Source organism: Rhamphochromis longiceps, linkage group LG4 (assembly GCF_057381845.1).
Source record: "Rhamphochromis longiceps isolate RC_006_pf linkage group LG4, R_longiceps_female_GT1.1, whole genome shotgun sequence".
Lineage (NCBI taxonomy): Eukaryota > Metazoa > Chordata > Actinopteri > Cichliformes > Cichlidae > Rhamphochromis > Rhamphochromis longiceps.
Genome location: NC_140560.1, coordinates 39,137,120 through 39,150,804, shown reverse-complemented (window position 1 = coordinate 39,150,804; position 13,685 = coordinate 39,137,120). Strand labels below are relative to the sequence as shown.

Sequence of the window (13,685 nt, the reverse complement as noted above, 5' to 3'; positions counted from 1 at the left end):
TTGCAAAATGCAGCAAGATATTTTAAAAAACAGTTTTGTTGATTAAAAAACACTATATCGGATTCATATCGGTATCGGCAGATATCCAAATTTATGATATCGGTATCGGTATCGGACATAAAAAAGTGGTATCGTGCCATCTCTAATAAAAACACCAACAGTACATTCCTTGTTATCTATTGCAGTAGATATCCCTTCTAGATATCCCATCACTGCCATCAACGTGGGCCTTTTCGCTCTAAAGCCATATTGGTTATCACATACACTGTAAACCCGAATGTTCAAAGTAATTAAACAGATTAAGTAGTGTATACTCAAAGTTTTTAAAAAGTTCTGTTAACTTAAATATGTCAAGTTCGTATAACATGTTCTTCTTTTTGAGTAAATGAAACTAATAATATTTGATTGAATTGAACTATTTCTATATTAAGTAAGCATCACTTAAAATCATAACTTAAGCACAACGTAACACAGTTAAGTTAGGACATATAAGAATGGTAAAGTCCTGTTATTTTTGTTGTTTCAAGTAGGATTTAATAATAAACTTAATTTATGTAGCACATGCTAAAATACAATAAAATCTCAAAGTGTTTCACCAAATAAGTAAAATCAAATTGTCTTAAATGCATTAGTGGAAGACAAAATGTATTTATTTTAATATTCATTGTTTTATCACTGTGTCCTACATATATATTTTTAATTTTTTCCGTAAGTGTTGAGCAGCTGCAGGAATCAATTTTTATTCCGAGTTAATCTCTGATTCACCCTCCGAAGCGGAAGGCGGCGCTAATGAGCATTAATACGAAACACAGAAGAAGTAAAGGTATATGGGCGGGAACAGCACCAAAGAGGCAACACGGACGACTGGAGAAAGTTGGACCTAACGGCAGCAACTAGCATCACTGGACTTACAGTAAGTTTTCAATGTTGATATTAGTTTATTGTTAAAATACGAATATTTAGTTGTATTTTGGGTGCGTGTCGAAAAGAATAGCAGAAATGTCGGTCCGTGTTTTTTATGTGCTTTGCTGCTCTCCCCGAAGGAAACTTTGCGCTTGCAGAGCTAGCATTAAGTTGTTGTAATGAGGGTCGCAGGCTGTTTAAAAAGTTAGATACTACTTGTTCTAGAGGTGGCGCCTGGTCGCCTAGTATAAAACAAAGTATTTTAATCTCTCTAAATTTTTAAACCCCCTCTCATGACTCAGAATAGTTGGGTCCAAACAAGCCCGTTGTCCCTGCAGTTACACAACGGAGATGCCTGTCTGCAGTGAGAGTGCTTTCAAGCAGTTTTCTTGTTAGAAACGCTATATTTTAAACTATATGTTCAGGGTTAGGGTTGTGAAGGAGCTCTTGGACCTCTGGCCTGCTCTAAAAATGGAGTCTGAGGTAATATGGATCAGCTCTCTTTAAAATGAAAATTGTAATTCTTACTCATGTGGCAGCTTTTTGCTGCTTTATAAAGATGTGCGAGATTCTTCAAATTGAACTGTATTGTTCTTCTGCTGTAGTTGTATGCAGAGTTTCAGCGGATTACAAATCAGAACCTGCCCAATACATTCTACGCTGAACTTGACCGCCATCTTCCTCGACTGATGACCTTATTCAGCCAGGGCATCAAAAACTGGGAAGACAGCAGATGCCCTGGCTGAAATTCTAAGAATTCACAATGAACAGGTAATAATAGATTGTTACACATTTCATAGGTTGAACCAGTGGAACATTGGACAGGTTCAATGATTTAAATGAGCTTTTTGAATTTTGCTATTACTCCACTTTGTGTTTGCTATTTGTCTGACTGTATTAAAGATGTGAACAGGTTATTTGTGGACATATGTTCTGATTTGACTGTTGTTTTTGTTGTTGTTCAGTAAACTCACCAGTATATACAATTCTGTTTTTATCTGGAAATAGGAAATCCATGATATCCACACCAAGCGCACTACCGTTCTCCACGCCCTTCCTGTCTATCTGCATGAGGATGTCTCTGGATTTTTCAGAACCTGCACTGTGAGTGTCCTTAAGTATCTAACAGATACTACTGTGTATATAAACAGTGCATCAAAGTACAAACATGTATTTTGATGCACTGTTTGGACTTACCTTTGTTTAGTCTACCCATACGGTTTCCATGTATGGTCTTTTCTGTCTCCTCACTACGAATGAACTGAATTGGTGTTTTGTTGAAAGTGATAAGATGTTTAGTAAAACATTTTCCTGTGTATTTCCTTTAGCTTAGTTTCAGTCTATCTCACACCACTTGATTCTCTGGTGAATTAGCTGATTTATGTGTGCAGAACATGGATCTTCTGTTTTTCACCTCTTACAGTGAGACTCAGGTCTCCCTTGTAAAAGAGGTATTGGATCTCAGTGGGAGTTGGTAAAATGAGAAATTATATGTCGTCTGTTGTATTTCTTGGGTTAGATTGTGATTAGTATCTCTTTTTCATTAATTCAGGACGAATCTGATGAGTTGGAGCTTGATGGTGTTGAAGTGGCCCTCTTCACTGTCATCAGTGACCATGACACAACAAGTCCAGTTCACTACCAACCTGTGAAAATCTCTGTCGTCATTGTAAGTGATGCCGTGTTCAGTCTCCCCAGATTTGGTGAAGCCTTCCTGGTAATGTTTGGACTGATCTATGCACTTCACCTCAGCTACCCCAAAGGCCTGACCAACACTTTAGAATTTACTCAAAAGATTTTATTTGGTCTAGAAAGTGGTAAACTGTCACCCAGGTTACAGACCCTCAAGAATGACTTGGTTATGTAGGAACTCATCTGAAAGAAGGATGCAGGGTGAAGCATTATAAAAGGCTAGTTCAAAGTTCTCTCCTTTCATCTAAATAATGCCTCAAAACATTATTGCATTACTCTACAGGTGTTCAGCCAATAGGTCCAAACTATACAATGTGCCTTTGTTCTCATTAACATAATGCAAAGCAACACTAATGTTTTGTATGTTTTAATGTTTTTCGTAATACTATTTCCAAAACATTGTGGGCTGCGCAAGATGACCTAAATTTCACTGTTTGATACTAGTTAATGTAAAACAAATAGCATTGTAATTCACTCAAATTGCTGCCTTGTTGTCTTATTCAGATATTAGCCAGAGAGCCAAAAGCACATTTTGATATTATTAATTATTATTTGGCATTATTTTTCATTACTCTGACAGTTTTCCTGACTAAACAATTTTTGGTCTACTTATTTTAATTTATAAATGTTTTTGTTAATTATTTTTAATTAATTTAATTTTTTTTTTTTTATGTATTTAATTTCAACATAGTGCTAAAAGGGAGCAGGCAAGATACTGTTCAATGGCAGATGTTTATGACTTTTGCATATTAAGTTACCGATACTCAGTGTAATTGAGGCAATCAATTGCCTCAAAAATTTTAAGTTTTGGGTCACATGTTTTTAAGTATCAAGTAGTCAACATATTTGACTAACGTGTACTTAAAATAATGACAACACAAACTAATAAACATTTGAGTTTTGTTAACATAAAAATGTTGTGGTTGTGTACTTATTTTTTACAAGTTCTGTGAACTTATTTCTTTGAATTTGTAAACTTGAAACTTTAAGTCATATTAACTGCAAATATTTGAGTTGGCCGTTCTCAAAAGATACAAGTACCATGTAATCCAAACTTTTATGTTCTGGAAAAATTTGACTTTTGAGTTGATCAACTCAAAAAAATTGAGGCAATCGATTGCCTCAATTTTTTTGAGTTCTGGTAACTTATTCGGGTTTACAGTGTAGGAGATTATGCTTCTCAATATATTTATCAAGTCTATTAACAAATAACTTTTCTAAAATGCGAAAGGTTGCGCTATATATTCTATAGCATTTTTAACTAATATCATGTCAATGCCCAAACAGTCAGTGGACTTTTTATTTTTAAATGTTTTAACAATGTTAATTATTTCTCTATGGCTCACAGCACCAGTAAACGTGGAGGACACTTTCTGATGTTTATTTACATCGTTTTTATTTCTTGACTCTGGAATTTAATTGCTAAATTAAAGCCAACATGTACAAAGAAATCATTAAATTCATTCATGGCATGCTTTAAGCTTTAAGCTTTAAGTTGTAATGAAAGAAAGTACTGAAACCATTTTACAAAAAGCCTCCTTGCTCATAAAACACACCTTTGTAATTGGGCGACCGTGGCTCAGGGGGTTGGGAATCGCATCTGTAACTGGAAGGTCGCCGGTTCGATCCCTGGGCTCTCTGTCCTGGTCGTTGTGTCCTTGGGCAAGACGCTTTACCCTACTTGCCTACTGGTGTTGGCCAAAGGGGCCGATGGCGCGATATGGCAGCCTCGCCTCTGTCAGTCTGCCCCAGGGCAGCTGTGGCTACAACTGCCTCCACCAGTGTGTGAATGTGAGAGTGAATGAATAGTGGCATTGTAAAGCGCTTTGGGTGCCTTGAAAAGCGCTATATAAATCCAATCCATCCATTATTACAGTACTGGGTGAGTTACACCAATTAAAGTCCTACTTACTGTGTTTTCAAGTTAAATCTATATTTGAATAAGCTGCTGAACAACATTGTATCCATCCATCCATCCACCTTCTTCCGCTTATCCAGGGCCGTATTGTGTTAATACAGTATGTCAAAATAAAAAAAAAACCTGTAAATTCAGGCAGGTGAGGTTGTGCTGAAAAGAATGACACAAACAAGGCAAAGATAAACAGTTTTTAAAGGTGAAACATAGAGTAAAATTAAAAGTAGTCGAAAACGGCCAATCATTCCCCAGACGGTTAAATCCTATGGATTCAGAATGGGATGTGATATCTGTGTGAAGGCAGATGAACAAATGTACTTGACTGAAGGACATATCCAGGTGAAAAAAGACCCCTCTCAGTGTTCCTGGACACCAACATAACACCATCCACAGTGAGCATCGTCTTCAGCTCTCCAGACTGACCTTGCTGTGGGTGGAATAATCTGTGCTGCTAAAACAAGCAGTTTGTAGCAGCACAGAATACAAGCACAGAAAAACTCAACGTCAGCAGTTTTACTTCTGCTGGACTTGTGAGGCTCTCTAAAGAAAGCAGAAGTCATACTGCAGAGACACGGCACACAGAGCAGCACTGAAACAACAGAAATCAGTTTCTATGACCAAAGAAAGTTTTTGATGTGAAATCTTTGTTGCCTTTGCTGTGAGTTTAATTGTGAGTCACCCTGCACCGTGTCGCGGAGGTGGCTGCTCCTCCCTGATCCTGATTCTGATGAGGTCCTTAAAAGTAAACTGGAACAAGTGTGGACCCAGCAGGACCTTCAGTGGAGAACCTGGGCAACCAACCAAGATCCTTACCAAGGACCAGACTGTCAGCTGCTAGCACCAATAATAGAGCACACTCATAATCTCACATATTTGTGGTACATTAGTGATCTGATGGCTGTGTATAGAACAAAGCAGCATCTACAGGTTTGGGCATCATGAACATTGATTCAAATACTTTTCTTGTGGAGTGCCGATGCTTTCCTGGTGTCTGCCCCTCTCTCTGGGTGAGTGTGGGAAAATGATTTGTTATTTCTGGTTTGAATTTGAACGTTAGCTTTCTTCACTCCCTCTGGTTTTATGAATGAAACCCAGTCAGTGAGAAACGTCTGCAGCCAGCGAGGCAGCACTGAACTGCTCGCTACGACGTCACACACACTCCTGCAGGTGTGTGTGGAAGCAGGAAGGCTCGGTGTTTAAAAGGACAAAACGGTGAATGTCTGTATAACTGTTGGGTTATTATGACACGAAGCACTCACACAGCAGCTCATGATGCTGAATAATTGCAGCTGCTTCTCAGAAACAACCACAGCAGCACGATCAGTGTCCTAATAACTGATCATTGAATGCAGTATAAACAAACTCAGCATCTTTGGAATCAGAAAGGATTCATCCAGGAGCGAGCAGCAAAATTTAAAGACACCAAGAAGGTTCCAAAAGAAACGCAAGAGAAAGGACGACGTGGAGGGAAGGTGTAAGGCTTACCGCATTCATTACAGTGTTGGAGTTACTGCACGTGTTTCTGGTGCTTTAGTTTTATCTGAGAAAATGAAAGTTTTCACAGGAATTAAAGAAAACTTAAATTGACTTTCAGTGAAGTTTTAATATGAAGCAGTTTGCGTGTCTACAACTTTTTATCAAAGTATAAAAAAGATGATCGATGATTTCAAATCTTCTGCTGTTTGCAGACAAAGTTGATAAATCAAGTCTAACACATCGACTGTGCAGCGAGTGGATCAAGACCACGAGGGGAACCTCACCCTCTGCATCCAGGCTATGTACCTGCAGAACCTGTGTTGCCCCAGCACAAACTGGCTTTGGGTGTAAAAGAAAAAGTACTGTTGGTATTTAGAAAGTGCACATTGGTAAGATTGCATGTGGGAGGTGGGAACTTCTGTGACTCTCTGAGGATCTCTTCTCCAGGCTTCTTGAAGGACGTTCAGAGCTCTTCTTTGGATGTTTCTGCCTCAGGATGTCCCTACCAATGTTCCCTCTAATGTTTCATGTGTCTGAACACACAAACTCCCTGAGCGGACACTTGGACCACAGTGAGCAACAGCAGACGTGAGCACACGGTCACGCCAGCATCGAATCCATGCAAGTTACATGGTTCATTAAAGTAATCAAATTACAGCATTTACATTTATGTTAGACGACTTTTAGTTAACTGCTTTAGCCCACTTACAATGAAAATGTAAAACGTCTTGCTTATGACCTGTGCAGCATGTTAACAATATTGGAAGTAAAAATAACTTGAACTCCAATTTTGAAAACACAACTTTCTTTTTTTTTTTCATATAAAGCTCTGACTTCTGAGTCTGTGGTCTGTTAGAGAGTCTGTAACTCTGCAAAATACAGTAAATAATGACCAATGTTGGGCAGGTAATGATATAGTTACTTCTTCAAAAAAGTAACTGAGTTATGCAAACAACAAAGTTTTTTGCAGCTGTTTACCTAAAAATGCAGCCAAGGCGTTTTTTAAACAAACATTTCAAACTATTTACAGAACAATCAGCTGTTCTGCATCAAATCTGATGCCACACAAATTATTTGTGCCGCTCCAAAAAATAATTTCTGTCCACTATGAGATGAAGGAGAACAACAGCCTGATACCTGCAGGCCTGACAGCAGCAGATGTGTCACTGCTGTAACACCTGTAACACTCAGCAGGCGCCTCATTGTTCTGACACACAACAAAACTACACTACACACTAACTACACACTCACTACACACTAACTACACACTGACTACACATTCACTACACACTAACTACACACTCACTACACACTAACTACACATTCACTACACATTCACTACACACTAACTACACACTCACTACACACTAACTACACACTCACTACACATTCACTACACACTAACTACACACTCACTACACATTCACTACACACTAACTACACACTCACTACACACTAACTACACACTCACTACACATTCACTACACACTAACTACACACTAACTACACACTCACTACACATTCACTACACACTAACTACACACTAACTACACATTCACTACACATTCACTACACACTAACTACACACTCACTACACACTACACACTAACTACACACTAACTACACATTCACTACACACTAACTACACACTCACTACACACTACACACTAACTACACACTAACTACACACTCACTACACACTAACTACACACTAACTACACATTCACTACACACTAACTACACACTCACTACACACTCACTACACACTAACTACACACTCACTACACACTAACTACACATTCACTACACACTAACTACACACTCACTACACACTAACTACACATTCACTACACACTAACTACACACTAACTACACATTCACTACACACTAACTACACACTAACTACACACTAACTACACATTCACTACACACTAACTACACACTAACTACACACTAACTACACACTAACTACACATTCACTACACACTAACTACACACTCACTACACACTCACTACACACTAACTACACACTCACTACACACTAACTACACATTCACTACACACTAACTACACACTCACTACACACTAACTACACATTCACTACACACTAACTACACACTAACTACACACTAACTACACACTCACTACACACTAACTACACACTAACTACACATTCACTACACACTAACTACACACTAACTACACATTCACTACACACTAACTACACACTCACTACACACTAACTACACATTCACTACACACTAACTACACACTCACTACACACTAACTACACACTAACTACACACTAACTACACATTCACTACACACTCACTACACACTAACTACACACTAACTACACATTCACTACACACTAACTACACACTCACTACACACTAACTACACACTAACTACACATTCACTACACACTAACTACACACTAACTACACACTAACTACACATTCACTACACACTCACTACACACTAACTACACACTAACTACACACTCACTACACACTAACTACACACTAACTACACACTGACTACACACTGACTACACACTAACTACACACTCACTACACACTAACTACACACTAACTACACATTCACTACACACTAACTACACACTGACTACACACTGACTACACACTAACTACACACTGACTACACACTAACTACACACTAACTACACACTCACTACACACTAACTACACACTAACTACACACTGACTACACACTAACTACACACTAACTACACACTCACTACACACTAACTACACACTAACTACACACTAACTACACACTAACTACACACTAACTACACACTAACTACACACTCACTACACACTCACTACACATTCACTACACACTCACTACACACTCACTACACACTAACTACACACTGACTACACACTAACTACACACTAACTACACACTCACTACACACTAACTACACACTAACTACACATTCACTACACACTAACTACACACTCACTACACACTAACTACACACTCACTACACACTAACTACACACTCACTACACACTAACTACACATTCACTACACACTAACTACACATTCACTACACACTAACTACACATTCACTACACACTGACTACACACTAACTACACACTAACTACACAAGATTTGTGCTAAACGTCGCAGATCTCTCACATCTCAAACACGCCGTCACTCCTAAAACTTCCCCCGTCCTAAACAACTAAATGTCATGTTGCCATATCATTTTTTGATTCGTCCACATGGTACATTTTTCCACCAATAGGAAAGGCTGGGGGTGTTTTTGGTGTTTTTGCTCACAGGCTTTCGAGCGTTTTCCTTATAAAACGCCGTTTTTACCGTTTCTTCCCGCAGTAAATATAAACAACGACAGTATTCAGGAAGAAAAACAAACATTGGAGATATTTTTATCATAACTCTGGTTTTACGTGGCCGATCAACACAATTTAAAAACTGGTATAAAGTCCACACTTTTTTCCGCAGAGGCCGTGCCAGCAGTGCGCAATCATGCACGCGCGCAGCTTAGAGGGAACATTGGTGGTGAATTTTTTAGGGACGGATGGGTTTGGTTTCACATGGTTCACTTCTCTGCTACAAAAGCAACCAATAAAAACTCCAGTTACTGACAATACTGTCAAATTCACCTCAGTGTCTTCAAAATGACCGTTTCCAGAGGTATGCACAGTTTTTTAAAAGTCAAATGATCATTTATACTTAATGTAATAACACTTTGGTTAAAATGCTTAGAGTTGTATTTTATAATCAGCATTGGAAACATTCTGTAGAACTTTATTCTCATATTCAGATGAGATTGTAGGAGATTCAGCAGGCACCAATGTTTCAGATGTGGAAATCTTCTCTTCTCTCCAGTAAACACAAGTTGCTGCAATGATGTAACTTGAAGGATCCTGAGAAATGGAAGATCTGTCAGAATGATTAGTCTGGTTTGGTGTTTACAGCCTTTTAAAGCCGACTGCACAAACTACATTTAGCTTCTTACATTTCGATATTTAATATAATACTGAGGTGCAGGTGATAGAGGACGTATTACTTGGACATGGGCTGAACCTCTGACACTGATCTCTGCTGCCATCTGCTGTTTCCGCAGCAGATGGCAGTATATACATACATACATACATACATACATATATATATATATTAGGGGTGCAACGATACTCGTATCGATATTGAACCGTTCGATACAGTGCTTTCGGTTCGGTACGCATATGTATCGAACAATACAAAATTTTTAATTTGTTTTATCAACTTTCCTTCTGACGATGCTGTCTGTGTTGAGAGCTCAGTGGATCTGCGCTCGACTACTCCGCCCGCCTAGGCTGCACTGTCCAGCGCAGATCCACTGAGCGCAGTGCAAGCTAGCAAGACAGAAGCTAAGCTCGTTGCAACATGGCAAATTGAACCTCCCCCACCCTCATTCAGATCTGGCGTTTGGAATTATTTTGGTTTTCATGTGACGTATGACCCTGAAGGTAAGCGCGTCATGGACTAAAGTAAAACAGTATGTCGGATGTGCCACGCAATGCTCAATTACATGGGTGGGAACTAGTGCGTTAGCGCAGTTAGCTCGTTAACGTGTTGACGCCGTCCAGCCCCACGCACGGGGCGATCCGCGGTAGCTCGTTAACGGAGATTTGCCCTGTTGTGGCGTTAAGGTCATTTCAGATTAACGCTGACAGCACTAGTGAGAACACAACGAATATGACTGCACATTTACTCCGACATCATCCTCGTGCAAAGACAAGTGGAAGCAGACAAGCAAGCATGCTACTAACTTTACCCGAGTCATTTAGACCAGCGGTCCCCAACCCCCGGGCCTCGGACTCGTACCGGTCCGTGAGTCGTTTGGTACCGGGCCGCGAGAGTTGAGGCTCAGGTGTGAAATGTTTGGTTTTCAGGGTTTTTATCGGTTTTCAGCTTGTTGTATTTATCCGCGACACCTTAAAGGCCGGTCTTTGAAAATATTGTCGGGCATAAACCGGTCCGTGGCGCAAAAAAGGTTGGAGACCGCTGATTTAGACAGCCGTTAACACATGATTCTCCTTATGGGGACCTGATATGTTTAATATGCTGCTGAGAATATAGCCCAGAAGAAGCGTATAGTATAGCTTTTATTTTGAAAGAGCCATTTCTCTGTAATAAACTCTGTTTTCCAAAGATGAGGGATTTCTCCATCAGGTAGATTTATTATTAAATGGTAAATGGTAAATGGCCTGCATTTGTATAGCGCTTTTCTAGTCCATAGGACCCCAAAGCGCTTCACACTACATTCAGTCATCCACCCATTCACACACACATTCACACACTGGCGATGGCAGCTACATTGTAGCCACAGCTGCCCTGGGGCGCACTGACAGAGGCGAGGCTGCCGGACACAGGCGCCACCGGGCCCTCTGACCACCACCAGTAGGCAAACATGGGGTTAGTATCTTGCCCAAGGATATTTGACATGCAGCCCGGAGGCAGCCTGGGATCGAACCACCGACCTTCTGATTAGTGGCTGACTTGCTCTGCCACCTGAGCTACAGCCTCCCTGTTATTATTATTATTTCTTTGTTATTTCAGCAACTTAAAAACTGTACTTTTGAGTTAAAATATATATTTATAATTTTCCATAAATGACAAATTAAAAAAGCATGAACATTTTTTTTGTATCGAAAAAATATCGAACCATGTATATATGTATATTAGGGGTGCAACGATATTCGTATCGATATTGAACCGTTCGATACAGTGCTCTCGGTTCGGTATGCATATGTATCGAACAATACAAAATTTGTAATTTATTTTATCAACTTTCCTTCTGACGATGCTGTCTGTGTTGAGCGCTCAGTGAATCTGCGTTCGACTACTCCGCCTAGGGTCGACAGTGCAGCCTAGGCGGAGTAGTCGAACACAGATTCACTGAGCGCTCAACACAGACAGCATCGTCAGAAGGAAGAGCGCAGGGCAAGCTAGCGAGACAGAAGTTAAGCTCTCCTTACAACATGGACCTCCCCCACCCTCATTCAGATCTGGCGTTTGGAATTATTTTGGTTTTCATGTGACGTATGACCCTGAAGGTAAGCGCGTCATGGACTAAAGTAAAACAGTATGTTGGATGTGCCATGCAATGCTCAATTACATGGGTGTGAACTAGTGTGTTAGCGCAGTTAGCTCGTTAACGTGTTGGCCGTCTAGCCCCATGCACGGAGCGATCGGCGGTAGCTCGTTAACGGAGATTTGCCGTGTTGTGGTGTTAAGGTCATTTCAACGAGATTAACCTGAAAGCACTAGTGGGAACACAACGAATATGACTGCACATTTACACCGACATCATCCTAGTGCAAAGACAAAAACAACAAGCATGCTACTAACTTTAGCCGAGTCATTTAGACAGCTGTTTAATATGCTGCTGAGAATATAGCCCAGAAGAAGCGGATAGTATAGCTTTTATTTTGGAAAGAGCCATTTCTCTGTAATAAACTCTCTTTTCCAAAGATGAGTGATTCCTCAATCAGATACAGGGCTTGCAATATCGCTAGCCCGACGTCCCGGAGCTAGCGATTTTTTTCAGTCGGGCTACCAAAATCGATCTCTTCCCTGCCCGTCGGGCTATTGTAGGAAGGAAAAATATATGTCAATGCTTTTGCATTCTTTCAGAAATGTAGCTGGGTAATTATGTCATTGGCATCGGTGAGCCACTGTCAATATGTGACATATTGAAGTCGCGTTTGAATTTGCGCTTGTTTTTTTGCTTTCACTTTGCAATCGTGCGAACTGTGTATAGAGAGCGACAGCACTGATTGGTGAGTGATGATAATTTGTGCACCAATTCCTCTGACATCGTCTTATTAATCGTTAGCTTACTATGCAAACATGACAAGTGAAATCTCCCGCAGCTTAAACATGTTGATCGCGCAGAGAATCGCTGAGCTTATGTGAGTGAGTGTGTAAAAGCATTTCAGTTCTGCTGAGCCAAATAAGACAGGTCAGGGTGAAGAAGTGACAGCCAAAGAAAAGCTTACCACAAAACGGAGAAGTTATGACAAATGAGACTATAAGGCAAAAAGAAAGTGCAGCTTTATGGTTTCATGGACAAAAGAATTTCTGTGGCTGCAATATGACGAGCTAAATAACCAGGGCTGCACATAAGTGGTCCGCAGGTGCGCATTCGCTGTCAAAATAAAAAACACGCACAAGGGTTAGGGTTAAATTTAAAAACTGTACTTTTGAGTTAAAATATATATTTATAATTTTAATAAATGACAAATTAAAAAGGCATGAACATTTTTTTTGTATCGAAAAAATATCGAACCGTGACACCAAAGTATCGAACCGAACCGAACCGTGAATTTTGTGTATCGTTGCACCCCTAATGTATATATATATATGATTAATAAGGGTATGGTTTAACCAAGCACAGGTGGATCTTGAAAAAGTTACAAAAAAGTCTGATCTAAACACTTTGCATGAAGGCTAAAGACACACAACCTTTAACAAATGTCAGAATAAGAAACATTAAAGATGATTAATGAAGGCCGATGACCTTTTTATTTTATTCTTTTTGACACGACACGGTTTGCTTTCAGCTGTTCGGCTCTGCTGATATATCGTGGCAGCACAGTTTCACACTGATCAAAGATCAAACAGTGAGCTTCTGTATAGAAATAAAGGTTAAAACTC

General features: G+C 39.7%; 1 long non-coding RNA gene across 2 annotated transcripts; it reads left to right on the top strand.

Annotated features, from left to right (window-relative positions):
• Window positions 1-345: 345 nt before the first annotated feature.
• On the top strand, window positions 346-3,510 carry LOC146672380 (uncharacterized). Of its 2 annotated transcripts, XR_014911627.1 has the most exons (5): window positions 346-913; window positions 1,329-1,386; window positions 1,509-1,674; window positions 1,912-2,007; window positions 2,456-3,510. It is a non-coding gene; the product is annotated as an uncharacterized LOC146672380 (long non-coding RNA). The 2 variants fall into 2 exon arrangements; XR_014911626.1 differs by lacking the exon at window positions 1,329-1,386 and having other exon boundaries at window positions 357-913.
• The last annotated feature ends 10,175 nt before the right edge of the window (window positions 3,511-13,685 follow it).